This window comes from Protopterus annectens, chromosome 13.part0 (genome assembly GCF_019279795.1).
Source record: "Protopterus annectens isolate FY-2018-M chromosome 13.part0, PAN1.0, whole genome shotgun sequence".
NCBI lineage: Eukaryota > Metazoa > Chordata > Ceratodontiformes > Protopteridae > Protopterus > Protopterus annectens.
The window spans coordinates 781,904,827-781,922,052 of record NC_056747.1 but is presented as its reverse complement, the minus strand read 5'-3'; the positions used below and the strand labels follow the sequence as shown (position 1 = coordinate 781,922,052).

The 17,226-nt window shown below is 37.7% G+C and overlaps 1 protein-coding gene across 7 annotated transcripts in view; it reads right to left on the bottom strand.

The window, feature by feature from the left end:
* The window catches only part of GJD3 (gap junction protein delta 3), a 1,257,337-nt gene that overhangs the window by 1,105,052 nt on the left and 135,059 nt on the right, over positions 1-17,226 (bottom strand). For 5 of the 7 annotated variants that reach the window (XM_044054493.1, XM_044054491.1, XM_044054494.1 and 2 more), the window contains exons 2-3: positions 14,540-14,672; positions 14,282-14,445 (exon numbers count right to left, since the gene is read on the bottom strand). The exons of the other annotated variants lie outside the window; for them this stretch is intronic. The gene's annotated coding sequence lies outside the window, so the exon portion shown is untranslated. The remainder of the gene's footprint in view (positions 1-14,281; positions 14,446-14,539; positions 14,673-17,226) is intronic. 7 annotated transcript variants of the gene reach the window in all.

Here is a 17,226-nt window from a genome sequence, read left to right as displayed (position 1 = left end):
CGGCTGCTCCAAGGGTGCTAAGCATACCAGCTGGTTATGATTGGTGTAAAGGTCATATGAAGAAAAATATTGTAAAGAGTGCTGAGAGCAGGATGGGTTTGTAGGTACCAACTAGGATTTAGGGTGGAAAGAATGCACATAGATGGTAGTAAGATAAATAGGGATAATATTAATACCCACACAGTTTGTCACTAATGTCAGTGGAAAAAGAGTGAGTGAGAACACTAGAAAGTTCAATTACTAGATGCCAGACTTTATAAAAAAGGAACTTAATTGTAAGGTGATAAGGAACCAGAGGATTCCTCAGAATTTACTTTCATACTGTATACCACTGCGGTGGTGGTGCTGCGGTAGCGTTGTCGCCTCACAGTTAGACGTTGGCCGTTCGATTCTCAGTTAAAGCGTCTACTGTGTGACGACATGCGTGAATGGGCGTTCCTTCGTTGAAGGTTGTGCGTTAGGCCCGGCAAGCCAGCATGTAAAACTCTACTGCCAATCATTAGCGGACCGGAGTTCCGCTGTGGCGACCCCTAACCGGGAAAAGCCGAAAGACGCACACACTGTATACCACATTTAGGATAAATACATGATGCACATTTGATAACTCTGACATTGCTCTTTTTCCAAAGTTCAGTTTCTCATTCTAATGTGAATGAACATTATAAATATTATACATATACACACACACGCTATATATACATGAAACATTTTTACAGCAAGTTCTATCCTTCAGGTATTAAATATGGAATGACTTTTAAGGATTTCCATTATTTGTCAGTGCAACTTTTGTATGCTCTTTTGATCAGATTCAAAGCCGAAATACTTTATTACTTCATAAGCAGCCTATTCTGATATAAATGCAGCCAGTCAGAGTAATTAGCTGACTTTCTGACCCTTCTTCTAAACTTAGAATTTTTGGGAAGTTCTCTGGTCTTCACTTCTGATGCTGATATAGTAGGACCTACTTCACCTAGTACATTGACCTGGGAGTCTATCAATATGCCAGACTCAGAAAACACTCCTCCATTTATCTCCTGCTGGAAATGCTTTTTGGACCACCTTTTTGAGTTTCTCTCTAGACATTTCTCTGAACAGTTGTATTAAACAGAGTTATTATGAGACACAATCATGCCTCACAGCAAGAGGTTCTCCAGTTCGATCCTCGGCTGGAGTGCCTTCTGTGTGGAGTCTGCATGTCCTCCCTGTGGTCGTGTGGGTTTCCTCTGGGTGCTCTGGTTTCCTCCCACATCCCAAAGACATGCTGTAGGTGGATTGGACACTTTAAATTGGACCTAGGTGTGAGTGCGTGCATGTGTGTGCCCTCTGTGGAAGGTTGGGCGCCGGGCTGGCAACTCGGCACTGTAAAACTCCACTGCCAGTCTTGAGCAGACAGGTGATCCACTGTGGCGACCCCTAACCAGGAAAAAGCCGAAAGAAGAAGAAGTAGAAGAATTATGAGACACAATCACTTTGAACAAATGTCTCAATTTTTTCCTCAGCAACTTTCCATTAACACTATGAACAGAAACAAGTGAGCTGGATTGAACATACTCCTTCATAATCAGTCTCTCTGGCTGCTTTTTTGTAAAAACCTTGCAAAATTCTTACTATATCTCCCCATTCCTGTTTCAAAGAAGACAGGCAACATGCCCTTTGATTGTGACAGTGATTTGTCTAGAATGGATATGTTTGAATGTATCTCTGGTTTTCAGACTGTAATAAGGAAGCAGACATAGGAATTCCAGTCTCTAATTTATGAAACTTCAGAATATGAGCTACTGAAGCAAGTATAGTTTGCATGAGACTTTTCAAGCATTCCAGCACAGCTAAATGTATGTTTACATAACAGTCACTGCTAATTATCCGTGCTTTCTTTATGAGATTTTTTACAGTATGTACAATACTCTACAGTCAGTCATTTTAATGTGAGTACTTAACACCAGGGGATCATGTGATGAAGTTCCCACGGGCTTGAAAATGTCTTGAATTATACTGTAGATCATTATTAGATATTCCTTAATCAGAAATCCTAAATCTTTAAAACTTAGTTTTAAGTGAATTATCACATCTTTCCTTGTTAAACCTATTGGCTTTATGACATCAGCTAACTTTGCATTGTCTTTTTCCACTGGCTGAAAAGGGTCCCTGGACCACTTTATATAACCAGTTAACAAAGTATAAACAAATTAAAATAAATAAATAAATCTAAACAGATCAACCAATATAGTGTCAAAATTGAACAAAAAAGGGCTCCTAATCTAATCAATCATCTTCTGGAAGTGAGTAAGGAACCATCTCGTTTTGGCTTATTAGTGCAAATGTACTATACTGAACTTCTTTGTTTGTATCTACTAATACCCCTAACCAGTCCAACACATCATTATTTATATTTCACATTTCCCAAGTATGATTCAAGTATTCTTGTCAACATCTCTTTCATTTGCCGGTAAGTGCTACTAATTCATTAGTCTTAAACACTGTATGCTACTAATCACTTATTAAATGAAAATGTGGCTGTATTTCTTTCTTCATATCACATTTCTACTTAGGCCATTCTTTGTCATTCTCAGGACTCTGTCTTTCAGCTTGTTTTCGGTCACTGGAAATTATGGAATTCTCCAATTTCCTTCCAGCTGCTCACTGAGCAAACCTTGTTGCTGTTCTGGGAAATAAATATATTGGCATACCTGCTTTATGCATTCTCTGTAGCTTAGGTGGTGACTAAGTACAGGCTTTTTAAATATACTCAATAAGAGATTGTGAGCTATTTCTATCAACACTGATTTCCCATAAATCTATTTATGGAACTTTTGGCAAAGATGTGAAATGGTAAACAGCACGTTCTCTACCTAAACATACCTTTTCTGGCATTCCATGATGACTCTGCATCCAGAACCTAAGGATTTATATGCCTGCGAATCAATATACGTACCACCTCTGTTCTGTCTAGCATCTGCTTACAATATGGCTGACTTACATCAAAATATGTCAGTGTGGGAACTTCGAGTTGCCGAATCATTTCAAAGCTCTATCTCTTTACTTCAGTACCATTCCACATTTGTTCCAATACTGTCCTTAATGACAAACTTATAGTTAACATACTCAGAAAAACATGAAAGTACACTGAATCAGAGCAAGAAATCTCACGACAGCTTATTTGCCTCCCTAACGACACATCTGAACTACAGCTCTTGGTTTCTCTGTGGCTGGTTTCAAGTCTTTCAGTGATAAGGCAGGACTTACATGCTTCAGAGCTACAACTTGAACTTTGCACTTACTTTTGTTCACTAAAGACTGTTCCATCTTAGTTTCTCTCCAGTAACTCAGTCTCACTTTAGGCTCTTCTTTTTACTTGACCTCACACTAGTGTGTCATTAAGTATATTAAAAATGCAGTCACCTCTCTAATTATCAGTGAAACAGTTCTCTAAAACACCTAAGAGTCTAATACTACACCAAGTGGAAGAGTCAGAAATCTACCTTACCACAGGTAAATAAAAATAACACAGTTTAAAACTCAACATCAAGTATATGGAACTGAAAATTGCACTTTTTATTCTTATACTCACATTAAAGTACTTTCTGATACGACAGTTTTATATGATGGCCAAAGTAAATAACAAATTACATACTGACTTCCTTCAATTTATTTTCTTTCAAACTCAGTACTTCAAACACATGTATAACACCATGCACCAGTGTCTAGCCTTATGTTGGAGCAGATTTTAGAATACACTGTGCACCAGTGTCTAGTCTAATGTATCAACAGATTTTAGAATACACTGTGTACCAATGCTTAGAATATACAACAACCCTCAATTTATAACTGTAAGCATTTGTTCACAAATTTTGAAAAGAATCTCTGTGCCTTTTCTATAATTTTGCTTGGCATGTTATTCCTTTTGTGTACATTCTTAAAACAAATTATGCCCATGAACAACACAATCAATATCTCGATTATAAGTCCACAAACAAAGTGCAACGGGGCTGCCAGGGCAATAAAAGTCACAATTTCCAGATCTATACCAGTAAATCCAAAAGTAACCTCGTCACACTCAATACTTCAAACACATGTATATTATTATTTTTAGTTTTCAGATTACATAGATACTTACAGCATTTACTAATAAGTACATATTTATTATCTAGAAGTATTATATGTATTATCTCATTTTATAGATACTTGTTATATACGTATTTTTATTTTTATTTTAGATAGTATCTAAGTATTTGAGTATTTTTTACCATAGAGCGGTGCACTCATTGGATCTGCTTTACACCTTTAATACATGGTTATTTGTTAATCGATGTTGATTATGACGGTGTATAAATATGTGCATTTTTTGAGGGTATTGTTGGTCTGAAGACGCTATCAAGTGAAAGCGCTTACCATTATTGAGTAAACCAGTGTTTTTAGACGTCTTGGATTGTCGTTCATGTGTTTTATCTACTGACGAGGTTACTTTTGGATTTATTGGTATAGATCTGGAAATTGTGACTTTTATGCCCTGGCAGCCCCGTTGCACTTTGTTTGTGGACTTATAATCGTTATCAATTCTAGCGTTTGTGCATTGGGGCTCTTACCTTCTGGGTTACCAGCGACTGCTTTTATATTTGTATTGACAATCAATATCTCTTTTGACTGAAAATGTGTTTGATTAATACTTTTTTCCACATGTTCAAGCACATTTCAGTATGTAGAATAGTTCTTTTTACCATGCATAGAGCTATGCCTCATGCAAAACTTAACAACAGCATCTGCCATGCTTCTCATGGTTGTGAAAGCTTGGATAACTCTCTTTTATTCGGTTTTGTTAATTTTACATCTATTTATTTACTGTTTGACTTTACAAGGTTCGTACTCTTTGTGCAGCTCTTTTGTCTGAGGCAAAGTAATTTCACTCAATGTAAATACCTTAAGTCACTTTAGCTATTTATTTCTTCTGTAATGTGCCCCTCATCTGATCATTTTTGATAAAGGACTCTTAAATAGTGTTTAGTGCAATGTTCAAAAGTGTTTAACTCCAACATTGCACTACAGTGGGGAAAAGGGTATATTCCCTTATCCCCACTGTACTGGGCTTCGGTAAACTGATTTTCATGAATGTACACTTTTGCTTAAGTGCACTTTTGCTAAAGTGGGTTCGGCATTCTGTTGTTCAAAAAACTGTGTTTTCAAACAACAGAAAAAGACCCATAGATATATACACACACACACACACACACACACACACACACACACACACACACGCACATACAGATTTATATAAATATATATATATATATATATATATATATATAAATATATATATATATATATATATAGTGTAGTGTAATCAGTCAGTCGGTTTCTTTTTGGAATGTGGGGGAAAATGGAGTACGAAAAAAGGTCACGCAGACACAAAACAGAACATGCAAACTCTTAGCAGACCATGACCAGCAGTTAGGACTGAACGCCCCAGATTTGAAGTTGTGTGGCAGACATCTCATCTGTTAGCCACTTTGCCACCCAAATTCTAGGTTCTTACTGGCAGACATCATTTGCTATGTGTCTTAGCATGTTAACCAAGAATATATTTAGTATCCTGAATACTAATGCCTTGACACATAGTGTCTCTCCTCTAGGCTCATTTGCTAGTGCATACATATCTGTGGATGCTTTCATTTCTGATGCTGCTGTAATGTGTTATCAATATACGTAGCTTATAGTTGTCAAGGTATCAATATCATTACTCTACTAGTCCAATATTTCCTGATTACTTACGGTTTGGTAGCTCATTCTTGACCAACAGTATATTAGTTGTTACTATACTCAACTTGCTGTCACCTTTGGCATCAAGATTCCTTCTGCAGGTGATTCCTGCTGTACTGGGCCAAAAATGAACACAGTATACATGACATTTTTCCATTCTACCCGATCAGTGCCATGCACCTTTTAGTTCTCGACACATACAATTTTCTTTATATTATAATTTTAGCCATTTCCACATATCAATGTGTTCATTTTAATGCCAGAAACATAGCGAGTGCTGAGCTTTTCCTTCTTACTGTCAGAGATTGTTATTTTTATGAATTAGAAGCCTGTCGTGTAGGTTTGTGCAGGGTATATCTCACTGCTACTTATCTACTGCTTAACATCGGGCAACTATAAAATGAAGTAAATTGTCAGCGGGAAGAGTTAAAGGGCTATGTTTATTTTGTTTTGTTTTGAGTACTCAAGAAAGCAAAGCAGACAGAAATATACTTTTTAGGGCCAGTAGAAGTATAATGCAGAACATAAAACAAAAATACTGTAATGGTAAAGTAGTAGTAAATCATGTAATAGAAATTTAGCATATGCCATAGCAAGACTATAAAAATAGCATGTACATCACATCAGGGATTAATGAATATACAAAATAAAAAGCACACCAATAAAATTGGTAGTTGGTCCCATGCTAAGAAATATAATGATGGGTGTATAGGAATAAAAGATGTAAAAAATAAACCAAAGAAAGAAACTTGTGTGGCATTTAGTTTGCCTTAAGGTTTCCATTTGGTTCTGCATCCCATACAAAACATTTTTTTCTTTCCCAATACACTGCCTGGATGTTGCTCTCTGCAGCTATCGACCAAATAACTGTCAACTGCTTTACCTAGAGCTGAGGTGTTGACAGTCTTGAGAATTAACAGCAAGTCCAGTCACACATACCTCACAGCATTTTGTCACTGAAACTGCACAGTGACAGACGAAACATATCTCCAAGTATTTTACTTTACTCAAATTCTCAGTAACACGTGGGATAGTGACACAATAGAAAGACACTAAAAGTAATGTGGGACACAACATCAAGCAGAGAATCTGTATTTATTTATTACGCACAGAAAGAAAAGCAGGCTAGCTGGTTCTACTCCAGTATTTATGTGCTTTCTCCATATATCAGCTGCTTCCAATATGGTCCTTACTACAGCCATAAATTTAATTTGGCCATATGCAAATTCCAGTCTTAATTGCACACACACGGCCATTTTCAAAAACTGTGGCTAAATACTTTGTTACCTTAATGCACGGCCAGTACACACCACATTTTGTACTTAAGTTTCATCTGTCTCCTCTTATGTTTGCCTTCAGTTAACTTTCACAGTGTAATCTCTCAGTCTGACCTGCCACATGCAGCAAATTTTGTTTGCACAATGAATATAGTTGGTGTTTATCAGGTTAGGTTGGTGCCATCCCATTTGCATCCCTGCACATGCACATTTTTAGGCTCTTCAACAACTCTTTGTACTTTAACCTGAGGTTCTCTCAGCACCAATTTTTGGAAGCTATTTTATGTTCTCTCCATCTGTTAAATGCAACACCTAAAATTGCATACTGTTTTCCAGCTCGGGGTATGCCCTAGTGACTTATACTAATGCAGGTTACTTCCTCTTCGGTGCTCACCACTCATCTCATACAATATCCTGTAATTGCTTCTTTTGCTGTCCTCCTACACTGGTCACTTCTCTTACCCTCCAGTCCCTTTAAACTCTGGTCAGCTTCCTATAAAGTAGTTCATTATCAGACTGCACCCTGTGTCCATCAGCTTGCAGTCATTAATGTTATACACTATCCACCACATTTTTAACTTATCCTGTACTCATCTTTCATAGCTATGGAGCACAGCTCTTACAATCAGTTGCTAGAGGCAGTAATGAAAGTGAACACAAGCATAAAGGATTTTTTTCTTCTATAATAAGAATAGAGTTATCATACTTATTTCTATAATACCTGAAATTAAATTCTTAAATCAGAGACTTGAAACAGTTTCTTAAACTGAATACATAATATGTTTCCATCAAAAACTGTGACTGGTATTTATGCTTTGTTCCTATAAATGCTATAGTATCGCTGAGAATCTGGGTTCAGTCATGCTTTGAAACAAAGCACTGTATTAGATATTTTCATACGTGCTGACATCAGGGGTTACAGCTCTTCTTTGTCAAACTTAAAACACTCTGTACAGGTGGAAGTTATAGTCTGGTATCACAAAAGACAAGAAGAAAATACAAAATAAATATAACAATGAGGATCTGCACCAGCGTATCTTGCATTAAGTAGAACATCCAACACCAGCTTGTCAAGTTCAAAAATCAAATGAACTTGTACCACATCTAACTGAGTTTGCATTAAGTTGACTTAGTATTTAGCTAAAGATTTTCTTCACTGATCCCATAAAATTGCTTACTACTGTGGACATGTTTTTGTAAGACTGATGTCATTAGAATACATCTATCTGACAAAAATAGATAAATAAATAAATACATTTAGAAAGGGACACCGTGTCATAAGAAGACAAACTGAACACATTCTATACTAATAAAATTAATTATCTTGATGTAAAACAGTGCTCACAATATGGCTTTATTGCAGCTCAACAACAGCACTAATTGTCTGACAGTCTTGAAAGCATACATAAAAGCTGAGCAACATATAAGCCCTACGATATTCCACTCTTCACTGCTAACACATGGGGAAATAGGGGAGCTGAAAGACAGTGTGTGGTGTCGAGGTGTGGGTAAAATGTACAAAGAAATGCACTACTCTTTTATATGTAAACTGTGCAAAGGAGTTAATGTCAACAAGAACAGGGAATGTAGGAAGCAACTGAACTGATACACATAAAACAAAACTAAAATAAACCTTATTCAAATGCTTTAATCAAAACCATCAATCTATGCCTGAAGTTTGCTCAAAGAGATGCTTGCAACAGTTATTCAACTTTATTATTTCAAAGTTAAAAATGTAGTCCACAGTGTCACGTACACCTTGTAACATGAACCAGTACTAGTGGCTGTTTTTTAACATCTTTCTTTGAATTAAGCTTGAACTACAACAAACACGTACCACTACTAACCTTTCTCCCTAGTTCTTGGGATGAATTCTGAGCCACTTGAGCTACAGAAATGTATGCAAGCACAAAATATCCAAGACTTATAAAACTTGATATCCTTGCTGCACAGTGAAACTAAATATAATCACAAGTGTTAAGGTCCTGGATGATGCGATAACATTTGTTGTACATCTGCCAAAAGAGTACATTTCACAGCTAAACATTAAGAAGACTGGAGACTGCAGCTGCTCTGCCCTGTGTCGACTCTGCCATACATCTGTGTCATGAACGGTGTTCCCAGCTAGCACACACCAATCGGAGACTGCATGGGCAATGGTACTGCATTCTGCTCTTTTTAATGTTTTTTTACCCAAAGAACAACCTGCATATTTCAGCAGTAGTACTTAATTAGCAAATTAAGTAAGCAATCAATAAAGTAAGCAATTAATTAATGATACCTCTCTCATGTTACTTTTTAATTACACATCTCATACTTTCTTGTAGTATGCCCAAGATTATTTTCTTAGCAGCACCATGTTCACGTTGAAAGTTTGGTTTTGGAATTCTTCTGTCATTCTTGTCTAGTCCCTCCCCCAAACATGACAAAATGTGCAGTGATATTTTCTTTGCTTTTGCCATGTTTATCTAGTTCTCTGGTGGCTCAACCATCTGGATACTGGTTCTAGCTCTTCTGGTTGATCAGCATATCTCCGGTTCTTCTGGTTGATCAGCATGTCTCCATCTGGATACTGGTTCTAGCTCTTCTGGTTGATCAGCATGTCTCTATCTGGATACTGGTTCTAGCTCTTCTGGTTGATCAGCATGTCTCCATCTGGATACTGGTTCTAAGTCTTCTGGTTGATCGGCAAGTCTCTAAAAGTCTATATGTGTTCATAACACACAAAGTGTGCATCAAGAGACCGTCTCTTGAAAACATGGCCCAAATGTCATTTGGCATGACAGTGTTAAATATAATATATGCATTTTAGGACAATAGGGCAACACTAAACTGATGTCACCTCTGTCAATACTAAGCATAACTTTGTCCTGTTTCAGCCAAAAGCTACTGAATTCAAACATAAGTCATGAAAATCCAGGAATGATGGTGCATCAGAAGACCCTATTTGCATCAGCTGGCTGGGCACAGAAGGCAACTCTATAATTATTGTGAACAGGGATATAGCCAGGTTTCTTAGAACAATACACTGTCTTCCACCACAACTATTCCTCCCCCTCCAAAAAAGCTGAAATGATATACTTAAAAAATAGCCAACCAACATTCTAAAAAAACTTGATCTCACTTTGTGTGTGTGTGTGTGTGTGTGTGTGTGTGTGTGTGTGTGTGTGTGTGTACACACACACACACACACACACACACACGCACACGCACACATTCACACGCACACATACACATACACACACATGGGTCTACTTCAAAGGTTTGAAATTTCAGAACATCGAACCTCTGATCATTGAAGACCAGAGAATCGAAGTTCTGAAATATTGAAATTTACAAAAAAAATCTAAAATGTGAAAACTTCTTATTTCACGTTTTTGCAGGGGAGCAAGACCCTCAGCACCCCCCATACCTCCTGCTACTTAAATATACCAACTCTGAGATTGCACTACAGTGAAGAGAATGGTAAAGTATCCATTTTGTACTGTGCAGTGATCTCCATTCACAAGGTTCGATATTTCAAAACTTTGATCATCTGGTCTTCCCAGACCAGTGATTCGATGTTCGGATATTTTGATCCTTTGAAGGTGGCCTATATATATATATATATATATATACACAAACACACACGCACACACATATATATATATATATATATATACACACACACACACACATTCATATATATAAATGTATATATAAAATACATGCACACCATGTTAAATGTCTTTTTAAGAAATAAAATTAAATTGTAAAAGATCTTTTTGAGAAAAGAAATAAAATTTAAACAAGTATATGCTGTGGCATACATAATATATGCACAACTATTATACACATGACTGTAAAACAGTTGCAAGGAAATCACAAAACTGGAAAACCGACATGGATCATTGGTATCCTGGAAGCACACCAGTCAGCCTTACTCAAGAATTCTTAACAAAGCCGAAAGTAATCAGGGGACAAATTCATGTTAATTTTTGAATATCACTTTAGTTCATTTAAAAAGTTAACAGAACAACAGCTTTTGCATCAACATGAATTTTCTGAACAATAAGAAATATAAGACTCTCTTGTCTGGCATTACTGACTAACTGTAATCCTTAGTGATTTACCAGAAAAATCAAAAAGTTTACCAGGGACAAATATAAGGCAAAATCTGTAAACAGAATTTTGGTCAGTTGAAAGGCATGCCTGGAAGAAATGGGAGTTTTAACAGGAAATACTTTTGATTGTTAAAAAAAAATGTTTAAAATAGTTGTGTTTTGCAGAGGCTAGCAATAGTCACTACATGACAAGACAGTAATGTACAGCCTATGAAAAGAAAAAATGCTTGCACAATATGCCACTTTAGTGAAGCAATGCACCCCCATGAGAGTGAGCAGACCACCGTAAAACAGTGCAGACTTGTAACATGCCATAAGTAGAAGACCCTGATAAATACATGTCCCCCCGAGGCTCTGAATTCAAGAACTCAAACTAGATGCATTCAGACTGTTTTGATGAAGATCTTCTGCCACAGTAAAAAGATCAACAGTGAGGAAGAACTGTGCATAAACATATGTTTGCAACTGCAGAATTTTATCAACATAGATAAATGTACAAAGAAGGAATAAGAAGTTACAGCTAAGTATCTGTGCGTGTTAATGAAGGAGAATAGCCGCAGGTTAAGTTCAGGGAAGCCAGAATGTGTTTTTGATGGTCATGCCAACAAAAGATGTTGTTGGTAGAAGGATTTATGGCATGGGATTTTAAAGAGGAAAATCAAATAAAACAGTTACCAGGGATGTCGCCACTGGTGCCAAAATGAAAATAAAGACAACTGCTAATGGCACTGGCACGAATCAGAAGGCTGTACAGATATTAAAATAGGACCACGGGATAGAAAGGGTTGTCAAAAAAGAAGCTTGGGGAGGAAAATGGAAAATAAACTCTTATCTAGGTCAAAAATGAGTAAGAGAATATGAAAAAATATATATTTTCATCGGCTAATTTGCACAAGAGAATAGCAAATTCAGGTATTGCAGTGGAAAAGTAAAAACTAGGGTAAAACAAAGATACATGAAGTATATGGAGAAGGGAATGTATGCAAGTAAATTTGGAAGACGATAAAATAAGATAGATGACACACTTAGGATAACGTGTGTTTGGGAAAAGGACGACAGTGAAGGTTGCAGACTACAATGTGTGGAGATTAGAGAAGAACAGTACTGCAAAGTGTTTATTTGATGACTTGGAAACTGTTTGTGAAAGGAATGCTATGATGAAGAGGTGACACAAAACTGTAGTGATGATAACAAGCTGTTTAAAACCCAGGCTAGGTACAGGCCTGCAAATCTGCAATTAATATTTGAACAATTTAACCATTTGAAACAAAGCCTGAGAAAAAGAAACACACTACTGATATGTGGTCTGAGCACGTAAATAATATGTTATGGAAAACACACATATCTAAAAGTATTAGTGAACTTTTTTTGATATAAAACCTGCAGAGTAAAAGGAAAATCAAAGAATGCTGAGAAACTTCAATGTAGGAAAAAATACTTCACGTGATTCTGAACTGAGGATCAGTAAAACCTATGAGGGCCTGAAAAGAAATTTCAAGAAGATATGTATTTTTCTGGACCGTAAAGTTAAGAGAAAAGGTTATTACAAACTGTTTAAATAAGACACGTTTTTAAACAGCTGAACGTATGGAAAAAAAGTTCAGTGAATGTTGCACATTAAAATCAACTTGTAAACTGTTTCAATAGAAAGCCAAACTGAACCTTATGTACAGCTGAAATAGTTCCAAGGGGAACAAAGCAGTTTAAATGAGAAATTATTGCTAATGCAATAATGCTGTGAAAGTGTGAACCGTGCATGTTAGTTTCTTATCCCATTTCAGTATGGGAATGGGATCTACAGTGATTCCCCCACTTTATCTCAGTAGTGGGATAAGAAGGTTGTGACTGATTCTTTTTGGAAAAAAAAGCAGAAAAAGCTGCATTTCCAAGGCTAGAAAACCCTAGGTCACCTGTCACTGAACTAAAAGTCTGAGGGATGCTGACAAAGGTGCTGCTATGGACAATTAAAGGGCACTTTTCATGAAGACTTAGGGGAACAGCTAAAAGTAAATAATAATATAAATGATGAAGAGCACCCAAGCTGGACCCAAAGAGCAACACAGCTCTGGCTGAAAAATGTGCTACTCCTTGTACCTACAACACATTACAGGCTGCCTACTGTCATCTAAAGTCATTTTAAGTATGGTACAAAATTATTTTAAGTATGCTGTTCTCAAAAAGAAAGTTTTTTTTTTTTTTTATTTAATTACTTGTAAAATGCAAGCTGAAAGAGAGTTGCTGCTCACTGAAACATAGCTCCCTGGGCCGGAACTATGAGCCAGTTATCTAGTCCCTCAGCTCTTAGCTCTTCAAGTGGAGAAAAAAATGGATGTTCCTTCTACTGGCATATCAACCAGGTGGCCAGATGCATGACCCCCCCCCCAAGCCCTAGCCATTCAGGTCCTGTTTCTGCACTCTGCACGCAACCCTCCTTCATGTATTTTATAAAAAAAATAAATAAATAAGCACTATGGTGCTCAAGTTCTAGTTAAAACAATTACTTTTAAACTGTAGCAAACTGCTACAATGTAACAAGAATTTTCTACAGTTTACACCACACATAGGGCACTAAAGTGCACAGGTTTGATCTCAAATGCAATACTGGCTTTTAAGAGTCGATATTTTATTAAAGAGATATTGGGATCGGCTGCTCATGCCCCCAACACTTTGCGCCTGTGGCAGTTGCCCCTCTCACTGCACCCTAGCTACACTACTGGTTGCTCATGAAAGAAGCTCTAGTTACACTGGTATATACAAAAACGGTTAAATAACCAACATACTATGTGACACAAAGTAAACTGACAAATAACAGTTATGTTCTTATTATATTAGTAAATCTACAGAGAAGACCCTTTCTGAAAGGTCCTAAGGCTGGGTGGTCATTTCTACCAATCAGCACATGGCATCTATTTTCTAAGATTCTTACATTCAGGAAGGGAAGGTCATCCTGACAATAACCTTTATGACATAACACATTGACTACATAAGCACATTCCTTCCTTTGCCCTCCAGTTTACCCACTCACTGAGAAACACTTTCCTGCAAATCAAAAAGCAATTTAACCTTCTTTGCTACCAAGTGGTGTCTAGCATATACTTGTCTTCCTTATAGAAAACCTAATAGTAGAAGCTGGAATGAGTGTTCAGTTACCTGTGAGAGGATGAATAGATGGTATCTCTGACACATCAAGAAGGGTCCTCTTCATAGGTCAGTTGATATGACAAAAAATAATCGTTGTACCTAATATCGAATACTCTCCTTGATAGGTCCTAACACTGCATGGAACCCTGTGCAGTACAAATACAAGGCAGGAGCTGCAAGACAAGACCAGGACTCTCATGACAGCTGACCGTTGCCAAAAATGTTATCCAACAATGAGACTTAGAATCATATAGCTAATGAAATTACCTGGGATATAAACTTAAACAGCAAGTGTCTGTGATGTGTCAGGCTTCAAAGCAAGCCAACAGCCTATGGAGACAGATGCTCCTCAAAGAAGGGACCAGACCACAGTCTTGCTCACGAGTGGAACATCTAGTACCTAAAGTCAACAAAGAAGCAAGATTAGATTACGTCTAATTATGTGTACTCCAACTAGAAACATAATAATAATACTAGGCAAGCAATCACAGGAACCATAAGATGCCTAGCCATATTCACCTTTAAGTAGACACCCGTAAAAGTTCTTGCCACCCTTTAGAAGGACTTAAAGGTGCTCACCTCCAAAACTGAGAAGGGTCTTATATGATAGCCCTGGTTTAAGTTTGTTTTTACACATTGATTTTCAACACTAGTCTTAAAGGCAGAAATAGTAGTACTCTGCTTGATGTGTACTGGTAACTCATTCCATATGCTGGGACTATGTTGAGTTACGAACCCATCCCTCCAGCAAGCCTTCTTTATTTGTCAGGGTAAATTTAGGTCACTAGTATGGGTGTTTGTAGAGTCACTAATTTCTTGAGGAAATAGGAAGTCAAATAGGATTGAGACTTTCATGATTCAAAAAGCAAGACAAGGGTCAGCTAGAAGCAGCTAGTAGCATATAAATACAGTTTGTGCTAATCTGTTGGGATAGTTGAAGGACTTAAGGCCTTTCATTTTCTTGGTTAAAAATTGTTGTCACCTTTCCAGTTAAGTGATATGCTTGGATTTGTACATACCAAAGGGGGCACTGTGTTAAATGATGGGACTGATAAAGGAAGAGTACATTGGTAAGGTGACTTCTGTGACTTCTTCGGCTCTCAAAGATATTCTCTTGGAAATTAACTGGGCTAGATAGAAGGATTTCCTGACTATGGTGGAAATGTTATGATCGACTGACAGTTGTTCACATAAGTACCCATGTCTCTAATGAGTGTATCTGTTTGAAGAGAATATCACTTACAACATATACTCTATAAACTCCATTCTCCACCCAGGTAAGGTTAGCACCCCTCACCTACCTCTCTCCCTTCCTCCAGTAGTATCGCTGCCTCTTTCAGTAACCACTTTACTGAATCCATTCTGTCTCTGGCCAAACAACACAACCCCACTCCACCTTCCTCACGTCAAACCCAATTACTCTTTTCACTCTTTTCTTTTTCTCCTCTGCCCACCTTCTTAATAAAAAAAACTTCTGTTAAACCTTCAAAACTTGCTGCTGACAACCTTCTCTGTTATTACCTGAAACTAGCAGCCGATGCCCTAGCATACCCAGTCTCTGTCTTAATAAACCAATCCTTAGCCGAAAGCTGTGTCCCTTCACTGTGGAAAATATCCCACATAATACCCCTCCATAAAGGTGGCTCCTCCACAGAACTCTCCAGCTACCACCCCAAAGCCATCCTTTCTCCACTTTCCAAAATACTTCAGAAATGCATTCACTCTCAAGTCCTAGACTAATTGCAAACTAATAACATTCTCTCCAACTCCCAACATGGCATCACACCATTCCATAATACTACCACAGCCTTACTCCATTTCACTAACACTATCCTTCATCATAAAAACAACGGCCTATTCTCCTCTGCCACATTCTTGGATCTGTCCAAGGCTTTTGATATGGTTTCACACAAACTGCTCCTCTCTGAGAAAAGGAGAGGTTGGTGAGAACAATCAGCTACAAACTGGTTTCACAGTTATCTAGATGGCCGCCAACAATCCAATGTATGGCAATGACCTATCACCTCGACTTCCTGTCACACTTGGTGTCCCCCAAGGCTCCACCATTGGACCATTGTTATTCTCACTCTTCACCAATAATCTGTTCACAGCCACCAAGCAGGCCACTCTAATACAGAATGCAGATGACTCAGCTCTTATCTGCTCAGCCCCAATTATACCAGAACTTCATAAAATCACACAGGAAGCCTTTTCCTCTATAGAAAACTGGCTATCCAATGCCCAGCTATTACTCAACCCTAACAAGACTAAACTCCTCATCTTCCAACCCACTAAACTCAACCTAACTAACCCCCACTTCAATATTCTGAACAACAACACCACCATCATATCCCCTAAAGAACACACCAGACTACTTGGTATTGAGATTGACAATCAACTTAAATTTGACACTCACATTTCTCTTACCATAAAAAAGGTTCACAAAAAACTAGGATCATTGTATAGAAATAGACAATACCTCACCAAAGCAGCCAGAATCTCAGTTGCCAACTCCCACCTCATTTCACTCTTACTCTACACCTCTCCTATACTTACCAATCTTAGACAAACTAATCTAAATAAGTTAGAAGCCTATTATGACAAAATTGCCAAATTTGCCACTGGTTAATCTTACCGCAGCCATCACTGTAACTCACTTAAAGAACTCGACTGGCTCAAACTCCCACAACTTCTTCAGCTCAACCAACTCTCCCTCACTCATAGGTTCATAGGTGTGCACTAGGCTAATGGTCCTGGAGCCTTTGCAAGCCTAGCCCATAGGATTACCCTGGCATGGTGCCACCTGACCTTAGTTCCCAGTGCTTCTGTCAAGTAAAGCCACTGGAGTGATCTCTGGGGTGAATTTTCTATTTCCCATCCACTCATCAAGATTTTTCTTGAAGAGGGCCAGTGAGGTGCTCTGCTTGACATGTATGGGAAGTCCATTCTTTCGC